Source organism: Balaenoptera musculus, chromosome X (assembly GCF_009873245.2).
Source record: "Balaenoptera musculus isolate JJ_BM4_2016_0621 chromosome X, mBalMus1.pri.v3, whole genome shotgun sequence".
Classification (NCBI taxonomy): domain Eukaryota; kingdom Metazoa; phylum Chordata; class Mammalia; order Artiodactyla; family Balaenopteridae; genus Balaenoptera; species Balaenoptera musculus.
In genome coordinates this window covers 90,166,261-90,190,060 of record NC_045806.1, presented here as the reverse complement: position 1 = coordinate 90,190,060, position 23,800 = coordinate 90,166,261, and positions in this window count along the sequence as shown.

Below are 23,800 nucleotides of genomic sequence, written 5' to 3'. Positions count from 1 at the left end.
AAAGCAAAAAGAGGAATGGAGAAACAAAATCTTGAGACATATAGAAAAGAAACAGTAAAATGGCAGTCGTAAGTCCACCTATATTAATAATAAATATGAATAGATTAAACAATCCAATCAAAAGGCAAAGATCATCAAACTGGAAAAAAACAACAAGACTTACCTCTATGCTATTTATTGGATTCACACTTTAGATTCAAGGATACAGACTGAAGATTAAAGGATAGAGAGAAATATCAGGCAAATGGCAACTATAAGAAAGCTGGAGTGGCTATACTATTATCTAAAGTCTATTTAAGATGGACTTTAAAACAAAAAATGTCACTATAGATAAAGAGTGACATCTTATATTGATAAAAGTCAATCCGCCAGAAAGATATAACAATTATAAACACACATGCACCTAACAACAGAGTACCAAAATACATGAGTCAAAAACTGAAATGAATGGAGAAATATGAAAGTATACAATAAGAGTTGGGGAATTAAGTACCCCATTTTCAATAAGAACTAGATGGAAGATGAACAAAGGAATAGAAGACTTGAACAATGCTATAAATCGACTAGACCTTAAAGAGACTTATGGAACACTTCACCTAACAAGAGCAGAATACACATTCTTCTCAAGTGCACATGAAACATCTCCAGGATAGACCATATCACATACCATAAAACAAACCTCAATAAATTAAAGTGGATTAAAACCATGCAAAGTATGTTCTCTGACCACATGGAATGAAGTTAGAAATCAATAACAGAAAGTTGGGAAACACAAATATGAATTAGACACACTTTTAAATGACCAGTGGGTTAAAGAAGGAATTACAAGATTAATTTGAGATGAGTGAAAATGAACACACAAAATGCCAAAACTTCTGGGATACACCTAAAGCAATGCTTAGAGAGAAATGCATAAGTACAAATGCCTATAATTTAAAAGAAGAAAGATAACATATCAATAACCTCACTTTACACCTTAAGACACTGGAAAAAGAGAAGGAAACTAACTAGAAAAAGCAGAAGGAAGGAAATAAGAGATTAGATAAATAAATGACATAGAGAATAAAAAGTCAACAAAACCAAAAGTTGGTTCTGTATAAAGACCTACAAAAGTGATAAACCTTTCAGTAGGTTGACCAGGAAATAAAGGAGACTCAAATTACTAGGATCAGAAATGAAGGCGGGAACATTACTACCAACCTTATAAAAATTTAAAATAAAAAATTATGAGGGAACACCATGAACAATTTTATGCCAATAAATTAGGTAACTTATTTGAAATAGAAAAATTCCTAGAAATACACGAACTACTGAGACCAATTGTTGGGGGGGGGACAAAGAAAATCTGAAGATTACCTGTAATAAGTAAAGTGGTTAATTAGTAATTTTTTTAAATACCCATAAAGAAAAGCATAGGCTCAAATGGATTCTTAGATTAATTCTCACAAACATTAAAGAAGAATTAATACAAGTCCTTCACAAACTCTTCCAAAAAGTAGAAGAGGATGGAACACTTCTGATATATGCTACAACGTGGAAGAACCCTGAAAACATGCTAAATGAAAGAAGCCACTCCAAAAGACTATATATTATATGATTCTAAATATACAGAGACAGAAAGTAGATTAGTGGTTGCTTAGGGCTTTGGGTAATAGCTGAAGTGTAGGGGGTTTCTTTAGAACTTGATGAAAATGTTCTAAAATTGTGGTGATGATTGTACAACTCTGTGAATATACTACAAATCATGAATTGTACACTTTAAATGGGTGAATTTTATCTTATCTGAATTATATTTTAATAAAGTCACACACACATACAAATACTGGTTATAACCTAAATGTCCGTCAGTATGAGAATGGATAAATTATGGCACATCCATTTAGTGGAATACTATACAGGCATTAAAATAATGGGATATATCTATTAATGCATTCTGACCTGTATGATGTCCAGGATTTTATAATACGTTTAAAAGTTTTATATATATATATATGTGTGTGTGTATATATATATATATATATATATATACATATACATATATATACACACACACATATATATATATAGAATACTTTTTTATAAACAAAAGCATTTGTGTATGTATGGTATATGTATATATAGATATTTCTGAATAAACTTAGGAAAAAGCTGGGAAATACACATACCAAACTGTAAACCTTTTAAAGGTGGGATTGGATAGGCTGAAAGAGGACTTGCTTTATAAAATTTTTAAAGTGTGATTTGGGCTGATTTTTACTTTTTTCAGTATTTTTTTAAATAAAGAAAATTTTAATATTCTGCCGGTGACTTGGCTTCCAGAATATTTGTCAGGCCTGCTCTGAGGATATCATCTAACTATACTCAGGACAAACATCTATTCCTTTGATATACTGCTCACTTAGGATTAACTCCAATTTTAAATATAGTTTAAAGGACAAGAAGTAAGTTATACTGGTATAACCTCTTGCACATGTTACCCAGGAGCATACTTCTAAGCTGGACTTTTCAGAAGAAACTTCTTCCTGTTGGGTATAAAATCTCACCTCTGCCCTTTACTAGACCTGCAGACCATTAACAATAGAGGAAAATAAAAATGGAGGATGTCCCTCAACTGGTGCATAGATAAACTGTGATATATCCATACAATGGAATACTACTCAGCAATAAAAACTATTATGAACTATGATACATGCAACAACTTGGATGAATCTCAAATGCATTTTGCTAAGTGAAAGAGGCCAAACTCAAAAGGCTACTTACTGATAGATTCCATTTATATAACATTCTGGAAAGGATGAAACTATGGGAACAGAACAAATCAGTGGGTGACAGGTTAAAAATGAGAGACTGATTACAAAAAGGTAGCATAGGAATTTGTTTTAATAATGGAAATTATCTGTATCTTGATTATAATTACATGAGTGTATGCATTTGTCAAAACTCCTAGAATTGTACACCAAAAAGGACGAATTTTACTGTATGTAAATGTTTAAATAAATGTAACTTATAATGGAAGAAAGAAAAAGTTTCTCAAAGTCATTTCCATAAAATATTGTTCCTATTCTGTGGTCTTTTGATCACTATTGAAGACTTAAAGCCACTTGGCTACTATTCCTTATTTTCTGTCCACAGGTCAGCAGAAATCATCAGTTTAAAAAAATCTATATACACATATACACACTAACCCACCATAAAAAAAATCAAAAGACAAACTGGAAAATAATTTGCCACACACAGGAGCTAATTTCCATAACATAGAATGCATATAGTTTTCTTAATATACAGAAGTCAAGAATCCAACTAAAAAGTGGGTAAATGAAAAGAAAATTTATAGAGAAACTGAAATATAAATGACTGATAAACTAAGAAAAATGTTCAGAGTAGTAATACAAATTAGGAGAATTAGCTCTCTTTTTTTTTGCTGCATCTTTTTTAAAAAACCTTTTTAGATTGATAGAAAAGTCACAAAAATAGTAAGAGTTCCTATATATCCTTCACCTAGCTTCCCCAATGTTAACATCTTACATAACCATAGTACAGTTATCAAAACTATGAAAATCTTTTTTTTTTTTGGCTGTGTTGGGTCTTTGTTGCTGCGCGAGGGCTTTCTCTGGTTGCAGCAAGCAGGGGCTACTCTTTGTCGCAGTGCACAGGCTTCTCATTATGGTAGCTTCTCTTGTTGCAGGGCACAGGCTGTAGGCGTGCAGGCTTCAGTAGTTGTGGCAGGTGGACCCTAGAGTGCACGGGCTTCAGTAGTTGTAGCACACAGGCTCAGTAGTTGTGGCACACGGACTTAGTTGCTCCGTGGCATGTGCGATCTTCCCGGACCAGGGCTCAAACCTGTGTCCCCTGCATTGGCAGGCGGATTCTTAACCACTGCAGCACCAGGGAAGTCCCGGAAAATATACTAATGCAGTACTATTAACTAGTGTGCAGACCTTATTTGATTTTTTGTTTGTCCCACTAATGTCCTTTTATGATCCAGGATTCCACATTGCATTTTATTATCATGTATCCTTAATCTGTTCCTAATTGTGACAGTTCTCACTGGTCAGTTATTTTATAGAATGCCCCTAATTGGGGTTTGTCTGACATTTTCTCATGATTAGATTGAGGTTATGCATTGTTGGTGAGAATACCACCAAAATGGTGTTGTGTCTGTTTTAGTGCATCATATCAGGAGATACCTGATGCTGACATGTCTTAATACTGGTGATGTTAACTTTGATCATTTGGTTAAGGTACTGTCTGCTATGCTTCACTATAAAGTTACTATTTTCCTCTTTATAATTAATGAATATCTTGTAGGAAGATACATTGAGACCATTCAAATATTCTGTTTCTCATCATACTTTTGCCCACCAAATTTAGCATTCATTAGTGGTTCTTATGGTGACAATTACTGCTGTGGTGTTTACCTAATGGTGATTTTCTATTTCTTCCATTTTATCTGTATGTATTAATTGAAATTCTCTGAGGAAGATGTCCCTTCTCTCCCATTTATTTACTTATAACAGCATAGACTAATGGATGTTTATTTTATTCTATGACTTATAACCTAATACTATCATTGCTTTGTTGTTCAAATTGTTCCAGCTTTGACCATTGGGAGCTTCTATGTCATTTTGACATGTCCCCATTTTTTGATTACTTCCTTATTTTCTGGCACTACAAGATGTTCCAGGCTCATCTTGTGTGTATTCCCTACCCCAGTGATAGAATCAACCATTTCTACATGGTGCCCTAGTTCCCTTTATTGGAAAAAAAAAAAGGTATTTAGAAACCAAGATCTGGGCACTAGGTGTCATGTTTGTATAACCTGTCTGAAGGTTAATATTATAAAGATTGATAACATCAAATGTTTCCAAGGGTATGGAAAATACACACTCTCATACACATTGGATGGGAGTATAAATAAGTATAACCCTTTAGGAAGACAATTTGGCAGTATCTTTTTTTTTAGGTAATAAAACATGGCAGATTTATTCACAAAGCATGGATGTATAAACAAAATAAGCAAATCTACATGGCCTCTAAACCAAACAATTTCAGCAAAGAAATAATCTTTCATAAGAAAGTTTTAGTGTAAGTGAAGAATAGTTTGTCTACCCAGAAAAAAACAAAAAAACAAAAACAGAATACAGGAAAAAGGAAAGCTCTCAGCACTAAATGTAGGCAACCCCCGATTTTTTTTTTCACACACACACACTGTATTTTATTTTTACAAGAGATAAATAAACTGACACCAAGCATTGTAAATGGATGACCACAACAAAAGCAACAATGATTGCAATTACCAAACACGAAACACACTCATACTATGTCATAATATTAACATTCAGTCCAGTAATCCTCCACTGTAACAGCTTCTTTACTTTGCAGTGAAAATTGATTTGTATATTTTTTGCCTCTGAGTCCTTGTGGGATTTTTTTTTATTCAAACAGAAAGTCACAAAAATTATAATCATCCTCATCAGTTCACTCAGTCCCATGTAATTAATTTTTTTTTCATCTTGATCTTTTGTTAGCACTTTCATGAATTCATCGGTTTTCCATTAGAGTTCTGAAAATGCTTATTCATTCAGTTCAGCAGTGTAGTCAGTTACCAGAAACCTGTACTTGTCAGAGTCTTTTCCATGAATTCCTTGAAGATGAAACCCTTTTATAGGAACATATTTGCAAAAGCATCAGAGTACACCCAGAACTGTCTGTAAATGACAAAAGACTTAAAAATGACCATGGTTAAAGATTTGATGAAAGTTCATAATAATGCAATTGACAAGGAAATTTAGTTATTTCTGAGATATACATTTTAAAGTAATAACTAGAATTATGACTTATAACATTATACCAGAACATATAAGATTTTTAGAAATTTCATGTAATGTCTGAAACATTTATATTAACGTATTTCTATACAAATAACCCAAAGAAAGTTTAGTATTAGTTGTTTTTTTTGTTTTTTTATACTGCAGGTTCTTATTAGGCATCAATTTTATACACATCAGTGTATACATGTCAATCCCAATCGCCCAATTCAGCACACCACCATCCCCACCCCACTGCAGTTTTCCCCCCTTGATGTCCATACGCTTGTTCTCTACATCTGTGTCTCAACTTCTGCCCTGCAAACCGTTTCATCTGTACCATTATTCTAGGTTCCACATACATGCGTTAATATACAACAGTATCTTTTAAAAATTTAATTGTGAAGATCTAAAAAAATCTAGAAGTCCGTTATACAGAAATACTTATAAATATGCTCATATATATATATATGCACAAGAATATTTTTTTGCAGTATTGTAATAAAAACCTTGAAACAACTTAAAAGTTCCTCAATAGGGGACTTATTAGTTAAGTAATCAAATTGTAGCACAACCATATGATAAAATATCATGTTGGCATTAAAAGGAATGAGACTGATCTATACATATTGATATGGACCTTTGCTTCATATATATTTTTAAATTATTTATTTGGCTGTGCCAGATCTTAGTTGTGGCATACAGGATCTTTAGTTGTGGCATGCAGGCTCTTAGTTGCGGCATGCGGGATCTAGTTCCCTGACCAGGGATCAAACCCAGGCCGCCTGCATTGGGAGCGTGGAATCTTAACCACTGGACCATCAGGGAAGTCCCTGCTTTGTATTTCATTGAGAAAATAAAAGCAATCACATGAGGACTTCATCTTTTTATCACCAAATCTACTGTCTACTTACATTTGTGCCTACATTCTAGCTTCCTCCATTGTGGTTAAGAGTGTGGGATCTAATGCCATGTTCAAATACTGACTATAATTTACTAGCTGTGTGACTTTAAGTTATTTAAATTTGCTACGCCCTAGTTTTTTCATTTTTAAAATTAATGAGGGTAGTAATAGTACCTACTTCATAGGGTTGTTCTGAGGATTAAATGAATACCTGTGAGGTGTTTTGAATAGTATCTGGTACATACTAAGAGCTCAATAAATGTAAGATTATCATTACAGTGAAGTACCCCTGCTCCTATCAAAGGCCATCCCCTTTATTTATACTTTGGATTCCAGTCCCCTGATTTCTCAAGGCTTAACACAAGTAATTATACTGTCTGTGTCACCAATCTATTATTCCCATCAGCATATAAATATGTTATAGTATGTCCCATTTATTAAAAAAAAAACTTACAATACCTCACATTCCCAAACTATAGCTCCATTTCTCTATTCCACTCAGCACAATTTCTTGAAGTTCTCTATAGTCATGGTCTCCACTTCCATTTTCTCCTAAATCTGTTTCAATAAGACACTGTTCTTTACCACGTCTTTGGTAACACCTCTCCCATCCATCTTGCGAAATCAGTGGTAATTTCTCTGTCCTCATCTCAAACGCTCAGCTGCATTCAATGCAGTTTACCACTTCCTCTTTCTTGAAACACTCTTCTCATTTTAAAAAATATATTTCAGGTGTACAGCATTATAATTTGATATCTGTATATACTACAAAGTGGTCACCACCACAAGTGTAATTATCATCCATCACCATACAGTTGACCTCCTTCACCTGTTTCACTCACCCCTCCAACCCCTTTCCCCTCTGGTAACTGCTAATCTGATCTCTATCTATGAGTTTGTTTTTGTTTTATTTTGTTTGTTCATTTGTGTGTGTGTGTTTTTTTAGATTCCACATATGAATGAAATCATACAGTATTTGTGTTTCTCCATCTGACTTACTTCACTTGGCATAAGACCTTCAAGATCCACCTGTGTTGTCACAAGTGGCAGGATTTCATTCTTTTTTATAGCTGGCTAATATTCCATTGTGTGTATATACCACATCTGCTTTATCCATTCATCCATTGATGGACAATTAGATTGTTACCATATCTTGGCTATTGTAAATAATGCTTCAATGAACATAGGGGTGCATTTATCTTTTTGAATTACTGTTTTCATGTTTTTCAGATAAACACTCAGAAGTGGAATAGCTGTGTCATATGGTAGTTCTATTCATAAGTATTTGAGGATCCTCCATACAGTTTTCCATAGTTGCTGCACCAATTTACAGTCCCAAAAACAGTATATGAAGGTTCCCTTTTCTCCACATCCTCTCCAACATTTGTTATTTCTTGTCTTTTCAATAATAGCCATTCTAACAGGTGTGAGGTGATATCTCATTTTGGTTTTGATTTGGATTTCCCAAATAATTAGTGATGTTGAACATCTTTTAATGTGCCTGTTGACCATTTGTATGTCTTTGGAAAAATGTCTGCTCAGATCCTCTGCCCATTTTTTAATTGGATTGTTTGTTTTGTTGTTGTTGAGTTACATGAGTTCTTTTTGGATATTAACTCCTTATTGCAAATGTGATTTGCAAATATCTACTCCCATTCATTAGGTTGCATTTTCATTTTGATGATGGTTTGCGTCACTGTGCAGAAGCTTTTTAGTTTGATGTAGTCCCTTGTTTATTTTTGCTTGTTTCCTTTGTCTTTGGAGTCAGATCCACAAAAACATTACTAAGACCAATGTCAATGAGTTACCACCTGTGTTTTCTTCTAGGATTTTTATGGTTTCAGGTCTTACATTCAAGTCTTTAATCCATTGTGAGTTAATTTTTGTGTATGATGTAAGATAGTGGTTCAGTTTAATTCTTTTGCATGTGACTGTCCAGTTTTCCCAGCACCATTTATGGAAGAGACTATCCTTTCTCCAGTGCATGTTCCTTGCTCCTTTGTTGCAGATTAATTGTCCACACATCTGTGGGTTCATTTCTGACCTTTCACTTCTGTTCCATTGGCCTTTGTCTCCATTTTTGTGCCAATACTATACTATGTTGATTACTGTAGTTTTGTAGGTTAGTTTGAAATCAGGGAGCATGATAGCTCCAGTTTCATTCTTCTTTCTCAAGATTGTTTTGGCTATTCAGGATATTTTGTGATTCCATATAAATTTTTAGAACTTTTTTGTTCTAGTTCTGTGAAACATGGCATTAGAATTTTGAAAGTGATATCACTGAATCTGTAAGTTGCTTTGGGTAGTCTGGACATTTTAACAATATTAAGTCTTTCAGTGTGTGATCATGGAATATCTTTTCCATTTATTTGTGACTTCTTCAACTTCTTTCATCAGTGTCTTATACTTTTCAGTGTATAGGACTTTCACCTCCTTGGTTTAATTTTTTTCCTAGGTATTTTATTCTTTTTGAAGCAATTGTAAATAGGGTTGTTTTCTTCATTTTTCTTTCTGATAGTTCATTATTAGTGTATAGAAATGCCACAAATTTTTGTATATTGATTTTGTATCCTATGACTTTACTGAATTCATTGATTAGTTCAAACGGTGTTTTGGAGGAGTCTTTAGGGTTCTCTCTATATAGTATTATGTCATCTGCAAATAGTGACAGCTTTATTTCTTCCTTCCCAATTTGGATGCCTTTTATTTCTTTTTCTTACCTGGTTGCTGTGGCTAAAACTTCCAATGCTATGTTGAATAAAAGTAGTAAGAGTGGGCATCCTTGTCTTGTTTCTGACCTTAGAGGAAAAACTTCCAGCTTTGCACCATTGAGTATGATATTAGCTGCGGGTTCATTATATATGGCGTTTATTATGTTGAGTTACAGTTACAGTTTTGTTAATCTTTTCAAAGAACCAGTGCTTAGTTTCATTGATCTTTTCTCATTTTTTTTAAGTCTCTATTTCATTTATTTCCACTCTGATCTTTATTATTTCCTTCCTTCTACTAATTTTGGGCTTCTTTTGTTCTTCTTCTTCTAGTTCCTTTAGCTATAAAGTTATATTATCTATTTGGGATTTTTCTTGTTTCTTGAGGTAGGCCTGCATTGCTGTCACTTCCCTCTTAGCCCTACTTTTGCTGCATTCCCATAGATTTGGGTATGTTGTATTTTCATTTTCATTTGTCTCCAGATATTTTTTAAATGTATCCTTTGATTGCTTCAATTATCCATTGGTCGTTCAGTAGCATGTTGTTTAATCTCCACGTTTTTTGTAATTTTTCCTGTTTTTTTCTTGTGATTGATTTCTAGTTTCATACCATTCTGGTTGGAAAAAATGTTTGATATGATTTCAGTCTTCTTGAATATATTGAGATTTGTTTTGTGACCTAACATGTTATCTACCCTGGAAAATGTTTCATGTGTACTTGAGAAGAATGTGTATTCTGCTGCTTTTGGATGGAATGTTCTTTGTATATCTATTATGACCATTTGCTCTGATGTGTCATTTAAGTCTGATGTTTCCTTATTGATTTTCTGTCTGGATGATCTACCCATTGATGTAAGTAGGGTGGTAAAGTCCCCTACTATTCAATTCTCCCTTTAAGTCAGTTAATATTTGCTTTATATATCTTGGTACTCCTCTGTTGGGTGCATTTATAAATGTTATATCTTCTTGCTGGATTGACCCATTTACATTACATAACACCCTCCTTTGTCTTTTGTTACAGCCTTTGTTTTAAAGTCTGTTTTGTCTGATACAAGTACAGCTACTCCAGTTTTCTTTTTATTTCCATTTGCATAGAATATGTTTTCCCATCCCTTCACTTTCAGTCTGTGTGTGTCCTTTCTTCTGAAGTGAGTCTTTTGTATAGATGGGTCTTGATTTTTTTTTAATCCATTCAGCCACTTTATGTCTTTTTTTTTTTTAAACTCTCCAACCCATCTTTCTTTTTTTTTTTAATGTTAATTTTTCTTTATAGATTTGTGGGGGAGGTTTTTTTTTTAAACTAATTAATTAATTAATTTTTGGCTGTGTTGGGTCTTCGTTTCTGTGCAAGGGCTTTCCCTAGTTGCAGCAAGCGGGGGCCACTCCTCATCGCGGTGCGCGGACCTCTCACTATCGCGGCCTCTCCCGTTGTGGAGCACAGGCTCCAGACACGCAGGCTCAGCAGCTGTGGCTCACGGGTCCAGCTGCTCCGTGGCATGTGGGATCCTCCCAGACCAGGGCTTGAACCCGTGTTCCCTGCATTGGCAGGTGGATTCCTAACCACTGCGCCGCCAGGGAAACCCCACTTTATGTCTTTTGATTGGCAAATTTAGTCGACATACATTTAAAGTAATTATTGATAGGTGTATACTTATTGCCATTTAGTTAACTGTTTTCTGGTTGTTTTTGTAGTTCCTGTTTCTTTCTTTTTCTCTTTCTTTCTTCCCTTGTGATTTGGTCATTTTCTCTAGTGTTATATTTAGATTCCTTTCTCATTTTTTCTTGTGTATTTACTATAAGGTTTTTGTCCTTGTTGTTACTGTGAGTTTCACATATATCATCCTACGTAAATAGTAGCCTGTTTTAAGCTGGGAGCAACTTAAATTTGAAATACATTCCAAAGCTTTATCTTTTTTCTCCCCCCACCACATTTTATACTTTCAATGACACGTTTTGCATCTTTTTATTTTATGCATACCTTAAGTAATTATTGTAATTTTAGTTAATTTTACTGCTTTTGTCTTTTAACCTTTATGCTTGCTTTATATATGATTGATCCACTACCTTTATTATATATTTACCATTTCCAGTGAGATTTTTATGTTCATATGTTTCCTTATTAATTAGTGCCATTTCTTTTTCAGCTTAAAGAAGTCCCTTTAACATTTCATGAAGGGCTGGTTTAGCAGTGATGAACTCCTTTAACTTTTGCTTACCTGGGGAACTCTTGATCTCTTCTTCAGTTCTGAATGATAATTCTTCCAGGTAGAGAATTCTTGGTTGGAAGTTTTTTTCCTTTCAGCACTTTGAATATGTCATGCCAGTCCCTTCTAGCCTGTAAAGTTTCTGCTGAAAAATCTGCAGATAGCCTTATGGGGTTTCCCTTATACATGACAAGTTATTTTTCTCTTGCTACTTTTAGGATTCCTTCTTTATCCTTAACTTTTACCAGTGTATCTTGGTATGTTTCTTTAGGTTCATCTTATTTTGAGTTCTCTGGGCTTCCTGGATCTGGTTGTCTGTTTCCCTCCCCAGATTTGGGAATTTATCAGCCACTGTTTCTTCAAATAGTTTTTTGCCCCTTTATCTCTCTTTTCTCCTTCTGGGACTTCTATAATGTGAATGTTATTCTTGATGTTGACCCTAAGGTCCCTTAAGGTATCTTTACTTTTCAAAATTCTTTTTTCATTTCGCTTCTCTGTCTGGGTGAGTTCCATTGTTTTGTCTTCCAGCTCACTGATTTGTTCTTCTGCCTCATCCATTCTGCTATTGAACCCCTCTAGTGTATTTTTCATGTCAGTTATAATTTCTGTTTGGTACTTTCTTGTATTTTCTATCTCTTCGTTGAAGTTCTTACTCTGTTTATCCATTCTTCTCCCAAGTTTGGTGAGCATATTTATGACCATTACTTTGAACTCTATCAGGTAGATGGCTTTTCTCCATTTAATTTAACTATTTTTCTGAGATTGATCTTGGTCTTTCTATTGGAATATATTCCTCTGTCTCCTTATTTGGCCTAATTCTCTTTATTTGTTTCTATGTATTATGTAAATCAGCTACCTTTTCCAGTCTTGAAGGACTGGCCTTATTTAGAAGATGTCCTATAGGGCTTAGAGGCACAATCCAGAGCCAGGCACTGAAGTAGTGTCTCCTATGTGGGCTGAATATACTCTCCTTTTGTGGCAAGGCTGCAGCTACTGTTGCAGTCTGCTGGTGGGTGGGGCTGACCCCTGGACTTACTGTGAAGCCTGGTTGCAGCTGCTACAGTACACTGGTGGCCATGGTTGCCCCCAGATTGGCTACAGGACTCAGCTGTGGCTAGTGCATGCACTGGTTGACATGGCTGTGACTTGGCTGGCTGTGAGGCCTAAGATGCAGGGGTGGGTGGAGCCTTTAACTGGATGTGCCCACTGGTGCTCACAGTGTAGAAGGAGAATTTCAAAATGGTGCCCACCAGCACTGGCATTAGCAAGGTAGCCTGAGATCACATCAATTGCTTCTGCCAATGTCCCATTTCCCATGTAGCATCCCAACTGATTTATGTCTCTCTGGCAGATGCTTCAGTATTCATAAGTGGGTCCCCTTCACTTATGATCCATGCAATTCTTAAATCTGTTTTTTTTGGGGGGTGCAGTTTGGGGGGGGTTGGGTTTTGGGATTTTTTATTTTGCTGGTTTTGGTTGAGTGATCCTGTGCATGGGCCCTTTTTTTTTTTTTAAACATCTTTATTGGAGTATAATTGCTTTACAATGGTGTGTTAGTTTCTGCTGTATAACAAAGTGAATCAGCTATACACATACATATATCCCCATATCTCCTCCCTCTTGCGTCTCCCTCCCACCCTCCCTATTCCACCCCTCTAGGTGGACACAAAGCACTGAGCTGATCTCCCTGTGCTATGCAGCTGCTTCCCACTAGCTATCTATTTTACATTTGGTAGTGTATATATGTCCATGCCACTCTCTCACTTTGTCCCAGCTTACCCTTCCCCCTCCCTGTGTCCTCAGGTCCATTCTCTACATCTGTGTCTTTATTCCTGTCTGCCTCTAGGTTCTTCAGAACCTTTTCTTTTTTAGATTCCATATATATGTGTTAGCATATGGTATTTGTTTTTCTCTTTCTGACTTACTTCACTCTGTATGTGCATGGACCCTTTAAGACATGGTTTTCCATTCCCTGTAGTTTTATGTTTTTCCTGGACATATTCCTCATTGGTTTTCAAAGCCAGGTGTTTGAGGGGCTCATCTGTCTTGGGCAGGATCTAGGGGTTGGAGTGCCTGATGTGGAGCTCAAATCCCTCACTCCCTAGGGAAACAATCTGTACTTTTGTGATCACTCCTAATTGTGGATCACTATGGCTAGGGTGTGCTTTTTTCCTTGGCAAGAACATATCTTTGTCTCTTGTACCCATCTCAATGCTGTCCTTTTATCCTTTGTTGTGAAGGCTCTGTTAACCCAGTTTTCAGGTCCCTCTCTGGAGGAATTATTCCATATGAAGTTGTAGATTTGTTGTGTCCATGAGATGAGGTGAGTTCAGAATCTTTCTATGACATGATCTTGAACCCTCTCCTCTGAAACATTCTATTCTCTTGACTTCTATAACACCACAATCCTGGTTTACGTCCTACTTCCTTTATAAATTCTCAGTCTCCTTTATGGCTTCTTCTATGCTTCTCTAAATGTTATACTGCCCCAGGTCTCCTTCCCTAGCCTGTTCTTTTCTGAGTTTTTTTTCTCCCTGAAAGCTCTCAACTAGTTTCATGACTTATATTGCTATCTATAGGTGTATTACTCACAAATCTACTGTTTATTTCCAGCTTAGACCTTTCTATTGAACTCCAGATTCTTATAATCCAGCTGACTCCCTGACAAGGCCACTTGAATGTCTAAAGCTATCTCAAATGTAACGTGTCCAAAATAGAAGTCTTGAATATTTATTTCCCCCAACCCATCATTTTTCTAGTCTTTCCCTCATTAGTAAATGGGATTGCCATCTGAGTTCTAAGTACATTCTTCATTCCTCCCTTCCTCTCACTTTCCACATATATCCATAAGTAATCCTGGAGATTACTTCCAAAAGTTAATTTCAAAAACATACCAAGAATCACCCATTTTCTCCAACTTTACTACTAATCCAATTCACCCTAGTGCAATTCATAATTGGATAGATTATGACATAAGCCTCCTAACTGGTGTCCTTTCTTCCACTGTTGCCTCTTTACAATTCAGTCTCCAAAGACCAAAGAGAGGAATCTTTTAAAATATAAATTTTATCCTGTAACTAATTGGCTTAAAACCCTTTAATAACATTTCACATTAGTTAGGAAGAAAATTAAACTCTTGTGAGTGATGTCACCAGAAATGGAGGAGCAGGGAAAGCCAGGGGTCTATCCTTCCACTAATGCAATGATTAAGCTGGCAAAAACTGTCAAAATCAACTTTTTTGAACTCTAAAATCTAATAAAAACTTTGAACAACCAGGGTGGTGCTTGATGAAGAAAGAGTTTTAGTAAGATAGTGTTATGACATTTTTACCTACCTGCTTACCATCCTCCAATCAACAACTCAGTGACAACCAAGGAATGGCCAGCTTACTGGTGCCAAAGTGGGAAATGCAGACCTTGTTCTCAAAGAGTCGTGGTTTTGTGTTTTGACCTGCCTGATTGCTCACTAAAGGATCAGCTAAGGGACTTGCCTTTGTTTTGCCATCCCCTGTCTCCAAACTCTCAAGACTGGAGTCTCCACTTGGGCAGCAATTTTTCCCCAATTAAAAAAAAATTGTAGTAAAATATACATAACATAAGATATGCCATCTTAACCATTTTTAAGTGTACAGTTCAGTGGTATTAAGCACATTCATATTTTTGGGGCCATCACCATCCATCTCCAGAACTCTTTTCACCTTGCAAAACTGAAGCTCTATAAACAATAATTCCCCATTCCTCCCTCCAACCAACCCCTAGCAACCACCATTCTACTTTATATTTCTATGAATTTGATGACTCTAAGTACCTCATATAAGTGGAATAACACAGTATTTGCCTTTTTGTGACTGGCTTATTTCATTTAGCATAATGTCCTCAAGCTTCATCCATGTTCTGACATACATCAGAATTCCCTTCCTTTTTTAAGGCTGAATAATATTCCATTGTATGTGTATACCACATAATGCTTATGCATTCTTCCATCAATGGACATTTGCATCACTTCTACCTTTTAGCTATTGTGAATAAGGCTGCTATGAACATGAGTGTACAAATATCTCTTCAAGGCACAGCTTTAAATTTGGGGGTTATATTCCCAGAAGAAGAATTGCTGAATCATATGGTAATTCATTTCTAACTTTCTGAGGAACCAACAAACGGTTTTCCACAGTGGCTGTACCATTTTACATTCCCATCAACAGGGTACTAGTGTTCCAGTTTCTCCACTTCCTTGCCAAAACTTTTTTTTTTCTTTTTAAAAATATTTGTCAACTGGTGTAAGGTGGCATCTCATTGTGGTTTTTATCTTGAGTGGCAATTTTAAAAAACATTTAAAAGCATATAGCAGCTGCAGCTGCTTGAGGCAAGGTTGGGAAGAAGGTACAAGTTGGGGGGGGGCATAAGAACCTTGAAAGCTCCTACATATATTGAGGGATTTAGAAGACCATGCATGCTCAGGAATAAACACATGCTCAGAAAAGACTACAGAGACCCTAAGTTGTCACCTTTGGCTGATCTTTAGCCTCTGTGCAAAGGGGAAATAAAGACTAAGGCAGAGTTGTAAATGCCCTGGCTAAGCATTGAGGGAGTGCCTCAACTTAGAGTAAATCTACAAAGACCAAGACACTATTTTTATTTGCTTTGTTTTGCTTTTTTTGTTTCAGATATTTAAGGAAATCACTAAGCTAACAGAACAGAGACTTCAGTGACCACACACAACAAAGAACACAGTCATTATAAAAATAGCTTAGAAAATCACTAAGTAAACAACTAACACACAACAAATGACAACAACAAACTATGGGGAGGGAGGAGAATTTGTTCTTCAGGGCTGTAATGTTATACTTTTCAAAATATCCAGTTTTCCACAAAAATTATGAGATATGCAAAGAAACAAGAAAGTGTGGTCCACAGGAAAAAAAATAATGCAAACTTCCCCTGAGGAAGCCCAGAAATTGGACTTACTAGTCAAAGCCTTTAAAATACCAGTCTTAAATATGCTCAAAAAGCTAAGGAAAACCATGCACAAAGAAACAAAGGAAATAAGTAGAAAAATGTCTCACCAAATAGAGAATATCAATAAAGAGAAATTATAAAGAGAAACCAAACAAATTCTGGAGCTGAAAAGTACAATCACTAAAGGGGTTCAACAACACATATAAGCAGGCAGAAGAAAGATTCAGTAATCTTTAAGACATAATGGTTGAGGGACTTCCCTGGTGGTGTAATGGTTAAGAATCCTCTTGACAATGCAGGGGGCATGGGTTCAATCCTTGGTCCGGGAAGATCCCACATGCCACGGAGCAACTAAGCCCATGTGCCACAACTACTGAGCCTGCACTCTAGAGCCCGTGAGTCACAACTGCTGAGCCCGCACACCACAACTACCAAAGCCCACGCACCCTAGAGCCTGTGTGCCGCAACTACTAAGCCCACGTGCCACAACTACTAAAGACCGCGCACCCTAGGGCCCATGTGCCGCAATTACTGAGCCCACGTGCTGCAACTACTGAAGCCCGCGTGCCTAGAGCCCATGTTCTGCAACAAGAGGAGACACTGCAATGAGAAGCCCGTGCACCACAACGAAGAGTAGACCCAACTCACCGCAACTAGAGAAAGCCCATGTGCAGCAACAAAGACCCAATGCAGCAAAAAAAAAAAAGACATAATGGTTGAAAATATATAGTCTGAGGTACAGAAAGAATGGAGGAAAATGAACAGAGGTAGAAAAGTCTAGGTAGAAAAAAGTTCCTCTACCAAAAGGGAAGGATCTATTTTCAAATTTTGCCCTTGAGACTTGTAGTTAGAACTAAGCAGAATTATAACCACAACTCAATGCCAACCTAGCTCAGTTCCTAACTGGTTTGAGATGATTAGCTTCTCACTCATTTTCCTGACAAAGAAAAGAACTTACCCTCTCTGGGAGGAAAAAAACATTGGCAAAAGACTCCATGGTCACTTTAGGCACAATGTTGAGCATACAAAAAATTATGAGGCATACAAAGAAACAGGAAAATGTGACCCATATCAAGAGGAAGAACAGTCAATAGAAGTAGGCCCACTGGTAATCCAGATGTTGGATACACTCATACATGCTACAGCATGGTTGTACCTCAAAACATTATGCTCAGTGAAAGAAGCCTGACACAAAAGGTCACATAGTGTTTGATTATACATACGTGAAGTACCCAGAATAGATAATACATAGAGACAGAAAGCATATTGATGGTTGCTAGGGTCTAGGAGAAGGGGGGAATGGAGAGAGACTAATTCATGGGGTTTTATTTGGGGGTGATGAAAAAGTTTTGAAACTAAAGATAGTGGTCTCACAACATTGTGAGTGTACTAAATGCCACTGAACTATACACCTTAAAATTATTAATTTTATGTTTGTGTATATCATGTCAATTAAAATAATTCCTTGAATGGGTTTACTAGCACAGCAGTCCCCAACCTTTTTGGCACCAGGGACTGGTTTTGTGGAAGACAAATTTTCCATGGCCTGGGGAGGGGATGGTTCAGGCAGTAATGCGAGTGATGGGGGTGATGGTTCAGGCAGTAAGGCAAGCGATGGTTCAGGTGATAATGCAAGCAATGGGGAGCAATTGGGAGTGGCAGATTAAGCGTCACTCACTCGCCTGCCACTCACCTCCTGCTGTGCAGCCCAGTTCCTAACAGGCAGCATACTGGTACCAGTCCACAGCCCGAGGGTTGGGGACCCCTGTACTAGCAGACTGAACATAGCAGATGAGAGGAATAGTGAACTCAAAAACAGTTCAATAGAAACAACCCAAACTGAAGCATAAAGAAAACATAATGGAAAGAAGAGAAAAAAGCATAATAAGTATGTGGGAGATTGTTGGTCAGTTTAATATACGTGTAAGTAGAATCCCAAAAGGAGAAGAGCAAGAGAATGAGGCAGAAAAAAAATATTTGAAAAGGTAATGTCTGATAATTTCCCCAAAATGATTACAGGCATCAACTCATAGATCCAAGAATCTCAGTAAACCCCAAGCAGTTTAAACACAACAAAACCATACCTGGGCACATCATAGTCCAACCTCTGAATCAAGGATAAAGGGAAAAACCTAAAAGCAGCCAGAGGATGGAAAAGGCAAGTTGTCTTCAAAGAAGTGAAAATAATACTAACAACATACCCCTCAATACAACACAATCCACGGATGCCAAGATATAGTGTAACCATATCTTTAAACTGCTATAAGAACTAGAGAAAGAAGAACAAAAAAAGAAACCCCAAAGTTAGTAGAAGGAAAGAAATCATAAAGATCAGAGCAGAAATAAATGAAATAGAAACAAAGAAAACAATAGCAAAGATCAATAAAACTAAAAGCTGGTTCTTTGAGAAGATAAACAAAACTGATAAACCATTAGCCAGACTCATCAAGAAAAAAAGGGAGAGAACGCAAATCAATAAAATTAGAAATGAAAAAGGAGAAATCACAACAGACACTGCAGAAATACAAAGGATTATAAGAGACTACTACAAAAAAACTATATGCCAATAAAATGGACAACCATGAAGAAGTGGACAAATTCTTAGAAAGGTATAATCTTCCAGGACTGAACCAGGAAGAAATAGAAAACATGAACAGACCAATCAAAAGTAATGAAATTGCAACTGTGATTAAAAATCTTCCAACAAACAAAAGTCCAGGACCAGATAGCTTCACAGGTGAATTCTATCAAACATTTAGAGAAAAGCTAATGCCTATCCTTCTCAAACTCTTCCAAAAAATTGCAGAGGAAGGAACACTCCCAAACTCATTCTACGAGGCCACCACCACCCTGATACCAAAACCAGACAAAGATACTACAAAAAAAAAAGAAAATTACAGACCAATATCATTCATGAATATAGATGCAAAGATCCTCAACAGAATACTAGCAAACAGAATCCAACAACACATTAAAAGGATCATACACCATGATCAAGTGGGATTTATCCCAGGTATGCAAGGATTCTTCAATATACTCAAATCAATCAATGTGATACACCATATTAACAAATTGAAGAAGAAAAACCATATGATCATCTCAATAGATGCAGAAAAAGCTTTGGACAAAATTCAACACCTATTTATGATAAAAACTCTCCAAAAAGTGGGCATAGAGGGAACCTACCTCAACATAATAAAGGCCACATACAACAAACCCACAGCAAACATCGTTCTCAATGGTGAAAAACTGAAACCATTTCCACTAATATCAGGAACAAGACAAGGTTGCCCACTCTTACCACTATTAACATAGTTTTGGAAGTTTTAGCCACAGTAATCTGAGGAGAAAAAGAAAGAAAAGGAATCCAAATCGGAAAAGAAGAAGTAAAACTGTCACTGTTTGCAGATGACATGATACTATACATAGAGAATCCTAAAGATGCTACCAGAAAACTACTAGAGCTAATCAATGAATTTGGTAAAGTAGCAGGATACAAAATTAATGCACAGAAATCTCTTGCATTCCTATACACTAATGATGAAAAATCTGAAAGAGAAATTAATGAAACACTCCCATTTACCATTGCAGCAGAAAGAATAAAATACCTAGGAATAAACCTACCTAAGGAGACAAAAGACCTGTATGCAGAAAACTATAAGACACTGATGAAAGAAATTAAAGATGATACAAACAGATGGAGAGATATACCATGTTCTTGGATTGGAAGAATCAGTATTGTGAAAATGACTATATTACCCAAAGCAATCTACAGATTCAATGCAATCCCTATCAAACTACCACTGGCATTTTTCACAGAACTAGAACAAAAATTTCACAATTTGTATGGAAACGCAAAAGACCCCAAATAGCCAAAGCAATCTTGAGAAAGTAAAACGGAGCTGGAGGAATCAGGCTCCCAGACTTCAGACTATACTACAAAGCTACAGTAATCAAGACAGTACGGTACTGGCACAAAAACAGAAATATAGATCAATGGAACAGCATAGAAAACCCAGAGATAAACCCACGCATATATGGTCAACTAATCTATGACAAAGGAGGCAGGATATACAATGGAGAAAAGACAGTCTCTTCAATAAGTGGTTCTGGGAAAACTGGACAGACACATGTAAAAGAATGAAATTAGAACACTCCCTAACACCATACAGAAAAATAAGCTCAAAATGGATTAAAGACCTAAGTGTAAGACTCTAAAGACACTAAAACTCTTAGAGGAAAACATAGGAAGAACACTCTTTGGCATGAATCACAGCAAGATCTTTTTTGACCCACCTCCTGGAGTAATGGAAGTAAAAACAAATGAGACCTAATGAAACTTATAAGCTTTTGCACAGCAAAGGAAACCATAAAGAAGGTGAAAAGACAACCCTCAGAATGGGAGAAAATATTTGCAAACGAATCAATGGACAAAGGATTAATCTCCAAAACATACAAAAAGCTCATGCAGTTCAATATCAAAAAACCAAAACACCCAGTCAAGAAATGGGCAGAAGGGGCTTCCCTGGTGGCACAGTGGTTAAGAATCCACCTGCCAATGCAGGAGACACGGGTTCGAGCCCTGGTCCGGGAAGATCCCACATGCCGTGGAGCAACTAAGCCTGTGCACCACAACTACTGAGCCTGTGCTGTAGAGCCTGTGAGCCACAACTACTGAGCCTGTGTGCCACAATTACTGAGCCTGTGCTCTAGAACCCATGCTCTGCAGCAAGAGAAGCCACCGCAATGAGAATCCCACGCACTGCAAAGAAGAGTAGTCTCCTCTCTCCGCAACTAGAGAAAGCCCGTGTGCAGCAACGAAGACCCAGCGCAGCCAAAAATTAATTAATTAATTAATTAAATTTTTAAAAAATGGGCAGAAGACCTAAATAGACATTTCTCCAAAGAAGACATATAGATGGCCAAAAGGCACATGAAAAGATGCTCAACATCATTAATTATTAGAAAAATGCAAATCAAAACTACAATGAGGTATCACCTCACACTGGTCAGAATGGCCATCATCAGAAAACCTACAAATGATAAATGCTGGAGAGGGTGTGGAGAAAAGGGAACCCTCTTGCACTGTTGGTGGGAATGTAAATTGATACAGCCACTATGGAGAACAGTATGGAGGTTCCTTAAAAAACTAAAAATAGAACTACCATATGACCCAGCAATCCCACTACTGGGCATATACCCTGAGAAAACCATAATTCAAAAGCACACAGGTACCACAATGTTCACTGCAGCACTATTTACAATAGCCAGGACATGGAATCAACCTAAATGTCCCATGACAGATGAATGGATAAAGATGTGGTACATATATACAATGGAATATTACTTAGCCATAAAAAGGAACGAGGGCTTCCCTGGTGGAGCAGTGGTTTAGAATCTGCCTGCCAATTCAGGGGACGCAGGTTCAAGCCCTGGTCTGGGAAGATCCCACATGCCACAGAGCAACTAAGCCCGTGAACCACAACTACCGAGCCTGCACTCTAGAGCCCGTGAGCCACAACTATTGAAGCCTGCGTGCATAGAGCCTGCACTCCACAACAAGAGAATCCACCGCAATGAGAAGCCCACGCACTGCAATGAAGAGTAGCCCCTGCTCACCGCAACTAGAGAAAGCCCAAGTGCAGCAACGAAGACCCAACGCAGCCAAAAATAAATTTAAAAAAAAGAAGGAATGAAATTGGGTCCTTTGTAGAGATGTGGATGGACCTAGAGACTGTCATACAGAGTGAAGTAAGTCAGAAAGAGAAAAACAAATATTGTATATTAACGCATATAGGTGGAATCTAGAAAAATGGTACAGATGAACCTATTTGCAAGGCAGAAATAGAGACACAGACGTACAGGACAAGTGTATGGACACCAGAGGGAAAGGGAGGGTGGGATGAATTGGGAGATTGGGATTGATATATATACACTAATATACACTAATATGTATAAAATAGATAACTAATGAGGACCTGCTGTATAGCACAGAGAACTCCACTTTGCTGTATGGTAGAAACTAACACAACATTGTAAAACAACTATACCCCAATTAAAAAAAGATAAAAAAATAAAAGCTTGTTCTAACCAATCCTAAATCTTTATTGCCTTTGGGAGTTATGTAGCTTAGCCATTACAAGCCTCCTCCTTTCCTTCCCAGTGTTTGAAAAGCAGAAAAGGGTTTGGTGCTCTAACCTGAACACATAGCACCCAACATCCATTTTGGGGATGTTTGTTAGGAGCAGCCTGAGAGGGTCCCCTGCATGTTTTGACTTTTGTATGTGTAATAGATTTATTAAAAATACATGTATTAAAACCCACAATTTAAAAAATAAATTAAAATGTTAAATATCTTGGTAATAAATGGAGGAAACAAGTAAAAAAAAAACTGCGATAAAACTACCACTCTATAATTCTATGTCCAGTGAAATATCCTTCAAAAGTGAAAGTGAAATAAAGATGTTTTTGCCTCATACCAGTCAAAATGACTATCATCAAAAAATCCCCAAACAATAAATCTTGGAAAGGGTGGTGGAGAGAAGGGAACACTCCTACACTACTGGTGGGAATGTAAATTGGTATATAGCCACTATGGAGAACAGTATGGAGGTTCCTTAAAAAACTAAAAATAGAGCTACCATATGATCCTGCAATCCCACTCCTGGGCATATATCTGGAGAAAAACATGGTCTGAAAGGATATATACACCCCAGCATTCATTGCAGCACTGTTTACAGTAGCCAAGACATGGAAGCAACCTAAATGTCCATCGACAGAGGAATGGATAAAGAAGATGTGGCACATATATACAATGGAATATTATTCAGCCATTAAAAAGAATGAAATAATGCCATTTGCAGCAGTATGGACAGACCTAGAGATTGTCATACTGAGTGAAGTTAAGTCAGACAAAGGGAAATATTGTATGATATTGCTTATATGCAGAATCTAAAAAGAAATGATATAATGAACTTATTTACAAAACAGAAACAGACTCACAGACTTAGAGAACGAACTTATGGTTACCAGTGGGGAAGGGATAGTTACAGAGTTTGGGATTGACATATACACACTGCTATATTTAAAATGGATAACCAACAAGGACCTACTGTATAGCACAGGGAACTCTGCTCAATATTATGTAACAACCTAAATGGGAAAAGAATTTGAAAAAGAATAGATACATGTATATGTATAACTGAATCACTTTGCTGTACA